This window comes from Triticum dicoccoides, chromosome 2B (assembly GCF_002162155.2).
Source record: "Triticum dicoccoides isolate Atlit2015 ecotype Zavitan chromosome 2B, WEW_v2.0, whole genome shotgun sequence".
Lineage (NCBI taxonomy): Eukaryota > Viridiplantae > Streptophyta > Magnoliopsida > Poales > Poaceae > Triticum > Triticum dicoccoides.
The window spans coordinates 438,203,717-438,216,878 of record NC_041383.1 but is presented as its reverse complement, the minus strand read 5'-3'; positions in this window follow the sequence as shown (position 1 = coordinate 438,216,878).

The window sequence follows — 13,162 nt, the reverse complement described above, 5'->3', positions numbered from 1 at the left end:
GCGCCGGCCGCGCCCGTGTAGCGCCGGCCACGCCCGACGCGAGTGCCCGCGAACCGCGGCCCTTCTCGGCGCCCTCACGGCGCCACGCGCGCCCCGCGAACCGCGGCTGCCCCTGCGCCATAGCCGCCCCGCCCCGCTCCTCACCATGCGGCTCCGGCTGCGCCGCCCTGGCCAGCCACCTCGCCGTGCGGCTCCGGCCCGCAACCGTGGCCGTCGCCCCTGGTGGTCACGGGCACGGGCGCCCACGCCCGCCCCGTTAACCCGTGCCCAATAAGCCGCCCTGGGCCACTGACGTAGGGGCCCCACACCCCTAAAACAAAAATTAAAAAAAGGAAATGTAATTAATAAAAGTATTAATTAGTTAATTAATTAATTAGTAAATTAATTAAGTTATTTAATCCCGTTTAAATTAATCTAATTAATTAGTTAATTTAATTAAACCATAATTAATTAGCTAAACCCTAATTAAACTAAACAGTGTATGACATGCGGGGCCCACACGTAGTTGACCCAGTCAACAACACAGTTGACTGCTGATGTCAGCATGATATCATGCTGACGTCATCTTTTACTATTCTGGATAATGTTGAAATAAATAATTAAATTCCAGAATTTATAACAACTTTAAAAATTCATAGAAAATAAACCGTATCTCGGATGAAAATGTTTTCTATATGAAAGTTGCTCAGAAAAATCCAACGAATCCGAATACGCGGTCCGTTCATCTGTCACATGCCCCTAGCATGCTGAACATGGAACTTTCCCCCTCCGGTCATCTGTCTGACACAGGTCCGGAACCGGGAACACCTTCCCGGTTGATTTCCCCCTTCCCCTATAACGTCTAGGACCGTGTTAGAACACGCTTAGTGCTACGTATCGTCATGTCATGCTTAGTGTTACCTCTGTTTGCTATGTATTTACTGTGTCTTCCCCCTCTTCTCTCCGGTAGACCCCGAGGCCGCTGATGCCCCAGTGATCGACTACGTCGTCGACAACGACCCCCCTCCTTGCCAGAGCAACCAGGCAAGCCCCCCCTTTGATCATCCCGATATCGCCCATTCCATTCTCTCATGCTTGCATTAGATTTTGCTATTGTTATTGTTTGCTCCTATTCTGATGCATAGCCTCCTTTTGTAACCTGCTTATTGTTACCTTACCGGCTTATCCTAAACTGCTTAGTATAGGTTGGTTAGTGATCCATCAGTGACCCCCACCTTGTCCTTGTTGCCCCTGCTTCATCATTGAAGACCCGATCAACGGGATCGAAGACCAGGCCCCTGCACCGCACATCACTTTCCCCTTAGTTGCTCGACACTACTGGGATACTATCGAGTGCCGAGGGTGAGACCTCTACAACACTTCTGATGTTAACCCTGTAGTGTAGCTATTCGGTCGTGGTCATCGAGGGTGATTTCCTCTTTAACCACTTCCGATACGACTCTGTCGTGCAACCCCTCAAGTGTGAACCTCGAGGGTGATTCCTCTACGTTCACCTTGATGATTACATTGAGTGGAACCCACCGAGGGTGATTCCTTGGGTTTTCCTCTTGATGTTTGGACACACGGATACTTGGACTTTACAACTGTTACTTGGAAAGTGATGTGGAGACGGGTTGACCTCGAAGGTGCCCGTGAGATAATTACGAGGCGTGGCCGGGCATTCTTAGCCCTTGCCGCAAGTCCTCGAGACGGGGCAACGGGGTCACCTCTTTCATGAGTCTCTGCTTGTTACCGCGCGTTCCTAATCCACTACGATTGGATATTTGATCCGAGGGGCCTCTGGCCTGATAGCACTAACCATCACGTGGGCATAGTATGGGCGTTCTGCGTCGTATGCATCAGCCGAAGCTTAATAGACGTCAGCGACGGAGCGGCGCGCGCCGGGTTGGACTGGTAAGCTCCTGCCTTTTTAGGGAGGTAGCTAGGTCTGCTCACCGGCCGCGTTCGCAACGTGCAGGAGTTTCCGGGGAGATGGCCCATGACCCCTGGGGGCATAGGTTTAGTCCGGCGTGCTGACCTCTCTGTTAAGTCTAGGTCGGGTTGCGGCGTATTGTTTGGCCGAGGCCGGGCATGACCCTGGAAAGTGTGTCCGGCCGGAGTCAATCGAGCGTGGTGGGTAAGTTGGTGCACCCCTGCAGGGAAGAACTAATCTATGCATAGCCTGTCCTACGGTAACGGACACTTGGAGTTGTATCCCGATCGATACAACTAGAACTGGATACTTGTGATGAGAACTGGATGGAGATGAGGATTTGATTGTGATGATAACTGGATAGTATGGCTCTGGGATTGCTTTCTCGCAGGGAGTCGAGAAAGGATCTCTGGCCGAGGTTGATAACACTACTACCGCTTTACTTTATGCTACTCTACTCCCTCCTGTTTGCTGCAAGATGGTGGTTTCCAGAAGATGCTAGTCTTCGATAGGACTAGACCTTCTCTCTATTCTGGCATTTCTGCAGCCCAGTCCACATATACAGCCTTCCTTTGATAATGTTGCATATGTAGTGTAGATCCTTGCTTGCGAGTACTTTGGATGAGTACTCACGGTTGCTTTGCTCCCCCTTTTCCCCCTTCTTTCTTCTTTCTGGTTGTTGCAACCAGATGGTGGAGTCCAGGAGCCAGATGCCACCTTTGACGACTGCTGCTACCCCGAGGGTGCCTCCTACCACGTGACGGACGCTGACGACTGGGAGTAGTTAGGAGGCTCCCAGGCAGGAGGCCTTGTCTTTTCGATCGTTGTTGCTTTTGTGCTGGCCTTCTTAAGGCACTTGTCTAACTCATGTCTGTTCTCAGATATTGTTGCTTCCGCTGACTCTTGTGTTTTCAAGCTGATGTATTCGAGCCCTCGAGGCCCCTGGCTTGTAATATAAATCTTTTATTATTTTAATTTGTGTCTAGAGTTGTGTTGTGATATCTTTCCGTGAGTCCTTGATCTTGATCGTACACATTTGCGTGTATGATTAGTGTACGATTGAATCGAGGGCGTCACACGGTCGAACACAAGGCCGTTTCCTCCATTGTGCGGTACGCCAGGCCTTGTTTCCATCGCCTGTTCCGTCCAAGCCCTCCCGATGAACACGACCACGCATTCCGTTCCGACCCAGCCGGTTTAGCTCCCCATGAACACGACGACAATGCTGTTTCTCCGTTCTGACCCAGCCATGTACACGAGCCCTCGCCGTACGTATGCGCGAGTAGGCGTTCGAGACGCCGCCCGTATGTACACATACGTGGCTGTATTTTCTTTCTTGCCCCCTGGCCGTTGTACGTACGTGTAAATGCTATGTGCGTGCCTCTACTACGACACGTGCACGCCTCTACAACGACCAGTATGTACGTACACGTTCGCGACCAGAATGACAACGCTACGTACGCTTCAACCAGGTGGGTCCCGACTGTTAGGCACTTCCTTGCCTGCGAAGATGTAGCTGGTGGGTCCCAGCAGTCAGGGGGGCAAATCGTTTTGGTTTTGTTTTTTCCCGGACGCACTTCCTTGCATGCGAAGATGTAGCTGATGGGTCCCAGCAGTCAGGGGGCGAATCGTTTTTTTCGGACGCACTTCCTTGCGTGCGAAGATATAGCTGGTTGGTCCCAACAGACAGGGGAAACGTTTTTTCGCGAAATACGGTGGCCCGTCCGGTGGGTCCCCGCTTTCAGGTGGAGGAATAATTATTTTGCGCGTAATAAGGAGGCACTTCCTTGCTGCGACCGTGGACCCAGCTGTCAGCCTCTCCACGTACAGTCCACGTCCGATGGAAGCCATTCCTTGACCATGTTGACCACGCCGTGCCGAGAGCACCAGGGCGGTGGACGGCGGCGAGGCCTAGGAAGGGGACGACGCGGAGCCGGGGAAGACGCGGTAGTGGATGCCCACGCATAGAGGAGTATGAGGGTTCACTCGTTCGGCTATGGTGTGAGGCTGCCGTCGCCGCAGAATAATAGGGGGTGTGGGTGCGTAGAGGGATGGCATGGCCAGCGGTGGGAGTAGTAGGGGGCGGTGAGGCCTCCGCGGCATCACAGCCGGCCACGGGCGGCAGGAGCAGGCGGCACGACCGGCGCTGCTTTGGGCGGCTGGAGCAAGAAGACCAGAGGTTGAAGAAGCACTACAGCCGTTGGATGGACATCGTACGGTCACTTGAGCTAGAATTGTTCATATATTGACTAAAGTTGACAAAGGCCTCCGTCCCAGTCAACTTAGTAGGCCCACAAGTCAGCCTCCCACCAAGGGTGGTCCCAGCTAGCAGGGGGTTATTCATTTTTTGTGCGTAATAAGGAGGCACTTCCGGTGGGTCCGAGCTGACAGCGGGGGGAACATTTTTTCGCGAAATACGGTGGCCCGACCTGTGGGTCCCAGCTATCAGGGGAAATGTTTTTTTCGCGAAATACTGGTGGCCCGTCCAGTGGGTCCCAACTGTCAGGTGGAGGAATAATTATTTTCCGCGTAATAAGGAGGCACTTCCTTGCGGCTGCCGTGGACCCAGCTGTCAGCCTCTCCATGTACAGTACTCTTCTGATGGAAGTCGGTCGTTGACCACATTGACCATGCCGCGCCGAGAGCACCACGGCGGTGGACGACGGTGAGGCCTAGGAAGGGGACGACGCGGAGCCGGGGAAGACGCGGCAGTGGAAGCCCGCGCGGAGAGGAGTACAAGGGTTCACCGGTTCGGCTGTGGTGTGAGGCTGCCGCCGCCGCAGAATAACAGGGGGTGTGGGTGAGTAGAGGGATGCGCTGGCCAGCGGTGGAGTAGTAGGGGGCGCTGAGGCCTGTGCGGCAGCACAGCCGGCCACGGGAGGCAGGAGCAGGCGGTCCCGCCGGCGCTGCTTTGGCGGTTGGAGCAAGAAGATCAGAGATTGAAGAAACACGACGGCCGTTGGATTGACATCCAACGGTTACGTCTGCTAGAATCGTTTGTTGACGTAGTATATAATAACTAAAAAAATCTTGCATACGCGTCAACTAAACAGGCCCACAAGTCAGACCACTCCCTCTTTTTTTTAATAATTTATATATAGCTCATGGCAACTTCTTATGCAATTTATTGCAGTCGTTTTTTTGGTTGGCCAGGGCCAATTTTGCATATTTCTGTGGGTTCCAAACTATTTTAAATACCGAAATGTCGAGCCAGATTTAAAGTACTTTGAAGATATATTTGAATTAGGTTAATGCCCAGTGAAATAGGAATCTGAGAATGTAAAAAAAACCCAGAAATTATAAAGTAATTGCCAATTTGTCATCTGTTTTTATATTTACAACCCATTTCATATTACTTTCAAGATTTGCAGGCGTCTTGAAAGAGTTGCAGCCCATCAGGGCGTAGAAAAATAAGTAGGCCTGGATTGGGTATTCTTCAGAAAAAATAAACTGGGCTCATTTTCACAAAGAAAAAAATAGCTGGGCTGGTCACATGGTGAACATAAAATATAAGCCTGGGCTAGACGAGCCACAACCCAGTTCAAACCCTGCTCTGTCTCAACAATACCAAACAAAAAAATACTGCTCGAGTAGCTACGTCCCAGGTGTCAGCCGATCTTGTGCTATTCTCTTGTCTATTGACTATATACGCTCACAATGTCGTGGGTCCCAGATGTCAGGAAAACACTAGGTGGAAGCATTTTATTTTTCCATACGCAGACGTGGTGGGCCCCTACTGTCATCCTCTCCACGTACTTCTGCCGATTCCTGTTGTTTGTTGACCATGTTGACAACATGAGAGGGCGGCGCCGCGGCGAGCGCACCAAAGCGCGCGGAGGACGTCGGCGTTAACGATTTAGGAGACGGTGGGGGTGGCGATGTGTGCGCTGAGGCGCAGCCAGCCGTGGGATGCGGAAGCAGGCGGCCCCGCCGGCGCTGGTTTGGTTTTGACGGCTGGAGGAAGACAGGACTGAAGAAACATGACAGACTGTAAAAGCAGCAGGAGTACTTAACAACCTTAACTGAAACTAGCAGGGGCACTTAACAACCAAAGCTGAAAGCAGTATGAGTACTTATACAGGTTCAACCGTACAAAGCACGCCTCAGACAGTGCTACTTTGCCTACAGTTAACCAAGGGTGAGGCCGCCAAGCCCCAGGACAAGGCCCAGGCGCAACCCCGCGCATCCACAACCTTCTGAAAGTGGCTTCATCTCGCAACATGGTGAATAAACAAGATATTTGCTTTAGAGCCATGGAAAAGCATGAACATAATATTCTGTCCTATTCTACAAGATGGACGGGCCTTCATTATCTGAGACCACCAACGAATAAGTATCTTTTCACCTCCAAGGGGAATTGAGTAGGTCGACATAAACATCATGTTGTGACCAAGCGCAAGTCTGACCCGACCATGGTGAGGCATCTTTATAGGAAAAATAGAACTCGGCAATTCCCGTTTCAAGAAGATCACAACTGCAAAACTATGTATAAGCAATAGTTTATGAACAACATATATAACAGAAAACAGCTCGTACCATAAGTTTCTCGACACAGTTGGACCTGTTCAACGAGTGCAACAGTGTCACACATATCCCACGTGGCCTTCCACCATTGAAATGCCCCACAAGGACCTCAAGACGATCAATAAAGTATAGGAACTTGTGGATGTTGATCCAGTCAACTTCAGTGCCATTAGTAACAGCCGAGTTATTACAGAGTGACAAACGAGCAGACTGCTTAACTCTAAAAAAACCTACACATGCCACCAATTATAAGACAATATTAGTTAGAAGTAGCATCTTCGTGAGAGATTCGTTGCTACTTCTAAAGTTAAATTGTGATTAGTTAGACAGAATAGGTGGATTAAGAAGTAATCGAGGCAACAAGCAAGAACCAGATACAAAACTAACATGGATGAACAATTGGAACGATGTCGGGGTGGAAGATCACAGTGAAGATGAGACCAGGTTCTGCTATTTCCATCAACATTCATGCGCCAAGTTTCAGTCCGTAACACTTGAGAAAGTTTATCCAAGTTCGGCCATAAAAAAGCAGCGATCTTCTTGGTTCATGAACCCAACTCGGAAGTAATATCCATGGCTTGTCTTCACTGTGACCATTAAACTAGTGTATTCAGTTATGGCAAGGCCGAGCATCTTGAGTACATGTGTTCTAGCAGAGCAAATAATACACAGCAGGAAAAATAATATGAGAACACAACATGTTAAAAAAAAAACCACCCTCCCGGATAGAGAAGAGGATTCTAGGAACATACTGTGCGCGTTTCAAAATGCTATGGTAGGATGAGAAGGAACAAGTGTGGTGTCTCGCCGAGGGCGCAGAAATCTGTAGGGTACTCGCACTTTGGGCACTGCAACTGAAACACACTAGATTCAGTACGAAGAAAAATGCATTAACGGCGGTGGCTGCCATCCTAGGATTACCTGCGACCAAGGGACTTGGATTTATCGGGGATGGATGAAGAATTCATACCTAGTTCTCCATGATAAAACCGTATGCAATCGCCGAGCGGGGTTTTTCTCTGAACAAGCAGACGAGGGAGAAGGGGATTCAGGCCCAGTTAAATATTGCCGCTTCGTCCGTCCAGCTTACTGCTAAAGCTGGAAAGGGGGGTTTGTGATTTGATGGCTCATTGGGCATTACTGTGACGCTACGACCGGGGTGTGTCTACCGTGAAGTTGTGCACTCTAATTTGTGCATATGGCACGTGGACCCCGTTGCCGGTTGCCCCACATATCAGCGAAAGTAAGTAGAAAGACAAGAGTAACTAGTTACACATAAATATATTTTTTGACAGAGAGATACTCCCTCTGTAAAGAAATATACAAATCTTTTATATCACATGCTCACCTTGCCGAGAAATATACTCCCTCTGCAACGGACGGGCATTATGGGGGTTCAGCTTTTTTTATGGGGGTTCAGCTGAGAATATAATACTCAGATAGGCTCACGGTTCTGGACTTTGGGCCGCAGACCGACCCTACATGTTTGGGGGCCCATGTGTTCTACATCAGCGCTTTTCATATTGCAAGCGATCGGTACTGCGCTGGTTTTAGATATTGTCGCAAGGCGAATACACAAATATGAATAAAGCACGACAACTGTTGGAATGAAATCGAACGATAGTTCCTAACCAGCAATCAGAGTTGCAATTCTATCAACGATATACCATGTGATAAATAATAATGTCGTACTACTTATACACACATGACACTTGTTTCACCATGCCAGATTATTACATCAAAATCTCTCGGAGGATAGATCAGTTCGGCAGTTGCGTGCTGCTACTGAAGAATTTCAAAGTTGATTTGGACCAACTCTCCTTGCCGAGAAAGTTCGATTTTGACATCATCCCCTATCGGAAGATATGATTTAGATTTGAACCTTGATCATCCTTTAGCATCAATCATCATGCGACCATCCTTTGTACTTACGGTATATTGAGCAGGTTCATTCACACTAAAGCTACGCATGGTAAGAGAAACTTGGTTGCGGTCGCCCGGATTGTTGAACGACTCCCTTGTTGCTCTAGGAATTCTCTGTTTGAAAACAAGAAGACATACCCAAATAGTTAGATCAACACAGTGAATCATGTGAAACAACATGGAAAGAAAAAAGAACGAAGCACTTGGGCGGCCAATGCTTACCAAGAAGGTGGACATGTCGGTTTTTGTAAGGACTTTGGTATATGAAGTGCAAACTGCAGCCCAGTTTGTTGCCGGTGCAACTGCACGGGCCAGACCAAATGCAAGTGCAAGTGTTGGTGCAGGTGCCGAAGCCGCTGCTGCTGCCGGAGATGGTGCTCCTTGTAGAGCTGGTGCCGGTGTCGATGCCCGATCCTCCGGTAGATCAGACTGATCCGCTGACGCGGTCGGTGCCCAATCCTTAGCTGGATCAGACTGAGCTGTTGCCGCTGTCAGTGCTAGAGCAACTGCCGGTGCTTGATCTGTGCGAGACAGCGGCGATCGTGTCTGGTCTGCTATGATCAGCTTTCTAACTTGAGTAGGATCCGTGACCGTGATCCATTTTTTTCTTTATTTCTTTTAAATGCGAGAAGGACTAATTGTGGCGTTTTTGTTAAACCAAACTGCAGTTCATCATAGGGATCCAGCTTGTACTCAGACAACAGACTGATCCAATTTTTTCTAGTAATATGAGTGATGGACAGTGCCTTCGTTACTGACACAACATAAGAAGTGAAACCTGCAAAAATAGCCATCGTAGAGCAAACCAAACGGTTTATTCTATGATGAATGTCACATGGCGAAACCCGCCTCGTAAAATTGCAGTAAAAGAAAGAAAACATGACATTAAATCAATAAGATTTAGACAGTAAATCAATAAGATTTACTTGATGTGACACGAGTGAATCCTTATCGGGAAATCACTATGTTGAAGTACTAAACAGAAGATTGATCGTCCAACTACGCGTGGCATGCAGGGGCCCTGCCTACTCCCACAAGCAGGACAGTCCAAAGGTTGTGACAAATCGTATGGATGAAACATCCATGGGACTGGAAATCCTGGTGGGTGCGATAAACCCTGCAATGCATAGAGATATTGGAGTGTAACCATAATTGATAAACCGTCCTCACAAAAAATATGATCTGGATACTTCAAAATGTACAGACTAAATTGAGTGGACAGACATTAACATAGACCGTTCTCAGGACTGACCACACTCCAAAAGCGGCAGTACTAATAAACAATACAAGGTTCACAAACACAAATCAAGTACTAAACAATATTACTTACTACAGACAAGCAAAGTTGCACTAATTAAACTCTGCAGACTATTTCTTGCCACCGACCTACGGGATGAACCCCGCATAACTGACTAGGCCATGGACTTCGTGTGAGATGTCTACATGCACCATCACCATCTTGTCAACCTTGGAGAACCTAACAGAGTGGTCTTTCCACTCATAAACATGATGATGAAGACAGGCCGCATCAGATTTGTTGGGAAGCTTTACAAGAACCACACCCTTCGTAATCGAAGGCACAGCCAGGAAATTGTTGTGGTCAAGTACAACCTCGAGAACACGCCTGACAACAATGCTACAGGAAAACACTAGTTCAGGACACGTGGCGACAAGGACACAACAGCTGGATAGTTCAGCAGTAGAACTCATCATCAGGTCTTCCAGTTCACACACATGACTTTGAGAACTTCATCTCCACCGCGGACCTGGTTCTAATTCAAACAGAAACCATATTTCATTACTACCACCGTTTAGAAATATAAGATGATTTTCGATATTATACTCCATATATGACTACATATACGCACAGAAATGAGTGAACAAAGACACTAGAACATGTCTTCAAAGGCATGAGAGCAGAGGGATTACATGCAATGTCCAGAACACAAGTTTCTGAGGCAAATATACCCTCTTAAAAGGTAGCATTGATGTTCATAAAGTACTCCCTCAGTCCCAAAATTCTTGTCTTAGATTTGTCTAGATGCGGATGTATCAAGTCACATTTTAGTATTAGATACATCCGTATCTAGACAAATCTAAGACAAGAAATTTGGGACAGAGGGAGTAGTTGAAATTAATCTATAAGAAATCAGTGTCAACCTCTCGCATGTTTTGGTCAAAAGAGGAATTTAGAACCGTCATTCGGAACACTAAAATCACATGCAAGATCACCCAGAAAGTTGTACTACCAGTACTAGTACTGCGTGTTAGATGAAAAAACACGATCAAGATCGAGAAAAAGATCGTCAACAAGAGACATTACCTGGACTTGCTTAATGAGGGATCCCGGAGAGGGGGGCTTGGACAGGGCGATGGCTTGAGCTTGTCTACGGTAGTCTCGGCGGGGTGCTTTCGCTTCTTCGTACCATGAGCCTCGACGGTTTTGGCCAGAGCCATAGACATCACGTCGGCCGGTGCTCCGGCGTCCATCCAAGAGAGGAAGATGAGAGAGAAGAGTGAAAGGAGGAACGAGGTGAGGGAGAAGCAAAGCGAGTGGGGGTTTTCTTCAAGAGAGGAAGCTGAGAGAGAAGAGTGAAATGATGGTTGCTTCGTCCGTCCAACTTACTGCTGGAAAGGAGGGGGTTTTGTGATTGACGGCTCATTGGGCATTACTGCGGCGATTCAATCGGGGTAGTCTACCGTCACTCTACTATGGAGTAATTTAGTGCATGGCTGGTGGACCCAGGTGTTGGCTATCCCACACGTCGGCGAAAGTGAGTAATTTAGTGCATGGCCGGAGGAGGATCCGCACGGTAGAGCGTGTCCACTGTTTTTCATTTTGAAGAAAAAAATTGATTACAGCAAGCGTTTCCACTCTTACGACGGAGCGGTGTGAAAGACAACAGCTACTTGAACATACACAGTGCTCCTACTACTAGGCATGTGCAGTGGTTCATACGTCAGTACTACACAATCTTGTTGCTAGTGTAGTAAGATATGACGATAACAGATGATGTTGTGCGCATGTTAACTACTCCTATATGTAACATAGTACCGCTTTTTTGACTGTCCGGTCGAGAATGAACGGTGAGATCAATGTTAACAGAACTAGGTCCACAGTGCACAGAGAGTACTGTGCTACAGTACTGCACGAAACATGAACCATATGAAGCACATCCTATAGTGTTAGACAGGGTGTATGAAGGGTGCACAGGTTGGGAGCAAAAGTTCCCTTCTCGACCCACTTTTGGGTGTTTGGCAGAGTGCATGAAGGGTGCATGAGTCCACACTAGTAGGTTGACAAAAATACACGAGGAGGAAACACCTATATTGAGATGAGAATGCAACCAAACACACCCACACGCTTTGTGCTACAATGACTGATCTGCACCGTCTGAGTTTAATCCAACGGTCATGTTGCGCCAAGACATGGACATGCCCATGCAGAGGGTGCCTAAACACCACCGAAGTCCCTCTATTTCTCGAGGCGCACGATGTTGGTGATGCAGGGTGCAACCGCCCGCAGAGCCCACTCCCGGACAACGGGAGCCAGCTTGTCAAAGACGGCGTCCAATGGCACGAATGGATTCCGGTGACGGAGCCCTGAAAGGATTCACCCGACAACAGCGGCGGCAGCATGCAACCCCTCCTTGTCCAGCTCAGCCCCCACCATCGCGCGGAGACGGCTCAGCTCCTCGGAGATATAGGTGAAGAAGGAGACTAGGTTAGGAAGCCGCAGCTCGTTGAAGTCGACCGAGTGGTCGAACGGGTTTAGCCCGACGGCCGGCATCATCGCGCTGGCACGATGGTAGGCATCACGCAGCCGCAACACGTGCGTGGCAACTTGGTTCACCAAGTGGCTGAGGCGATCCTGGACCTCGTCACGATCGGCCCGCTCGCGCTCCAGCCGGCTCCCCTGACGGCCTATCGTATCTCCCGCTTTCTGCAGCAACGCCGCCGATGCCTCGAGCATCTTTGTGGTGGACGCCTGCCGCTTTTGAAGCTCCGCGAACTCCCACACATAACGGAGGAGCATGGCACTTCTCTCCTCCTTGACTCACGGAGCTCCACGTCCTTGGCCCTGAGCTCCGCATCCTTGGCATGGAGCTCCTGTGTCAGGTGCCTCACCTCAGACTCCGTGATCTGCTGCGCCGCCATGGCACCTGGTAGAAGCAATGGGGAGAGGAAGCAAAGGGGGCGAAACGGCTGAAAGGTAATGCAATCTACGGGAAGGCGGAGGGATCCAGCCAAGGAGCAGGGAATCTTTTGGTTTTCACCACGGTAAAACACCAGTCGACGACTTCTCACATCAGGGAGCAGTGGGTTTTTACAGGCGGAGTCATCGTGACTAATTGCTATCGCGCCTTCTCCCGTCAATCAAAAAATTAAAAATCCTGCCGCGCCTGCTCCCGTCAATCAAAAAATTAAAAATCCTGCCGCACCCAAACACCAGAGCAACGCCGCGGTGGATATTTAAATTTACCTGCCGGCAAGTAGATAAAAAAAGGGGTGAAAAAACAAATGTGGCGGCGGCCTAGCTAATCGGTCGAACTAGCCCAACTAGCTAGCCACCGTGATGTACTCGGCGAGAAAGGTGGTCTTTTGTGATTTGACGACTCATTTACTTGCTTCGGCGCTACGACCGAGGAGGACCCAAAAAACGCGCGGTAGGGCGTCCCATGTCAGGAAGAATATATGCGTGCACCACCCAGGAGGACCCCAAAACCGCGCGGTAGGGTGTGCCATGTCTCGGCACGGAGGAAAAATGTTCGTGTAAAAATATACTGTATCAGACATAGTACC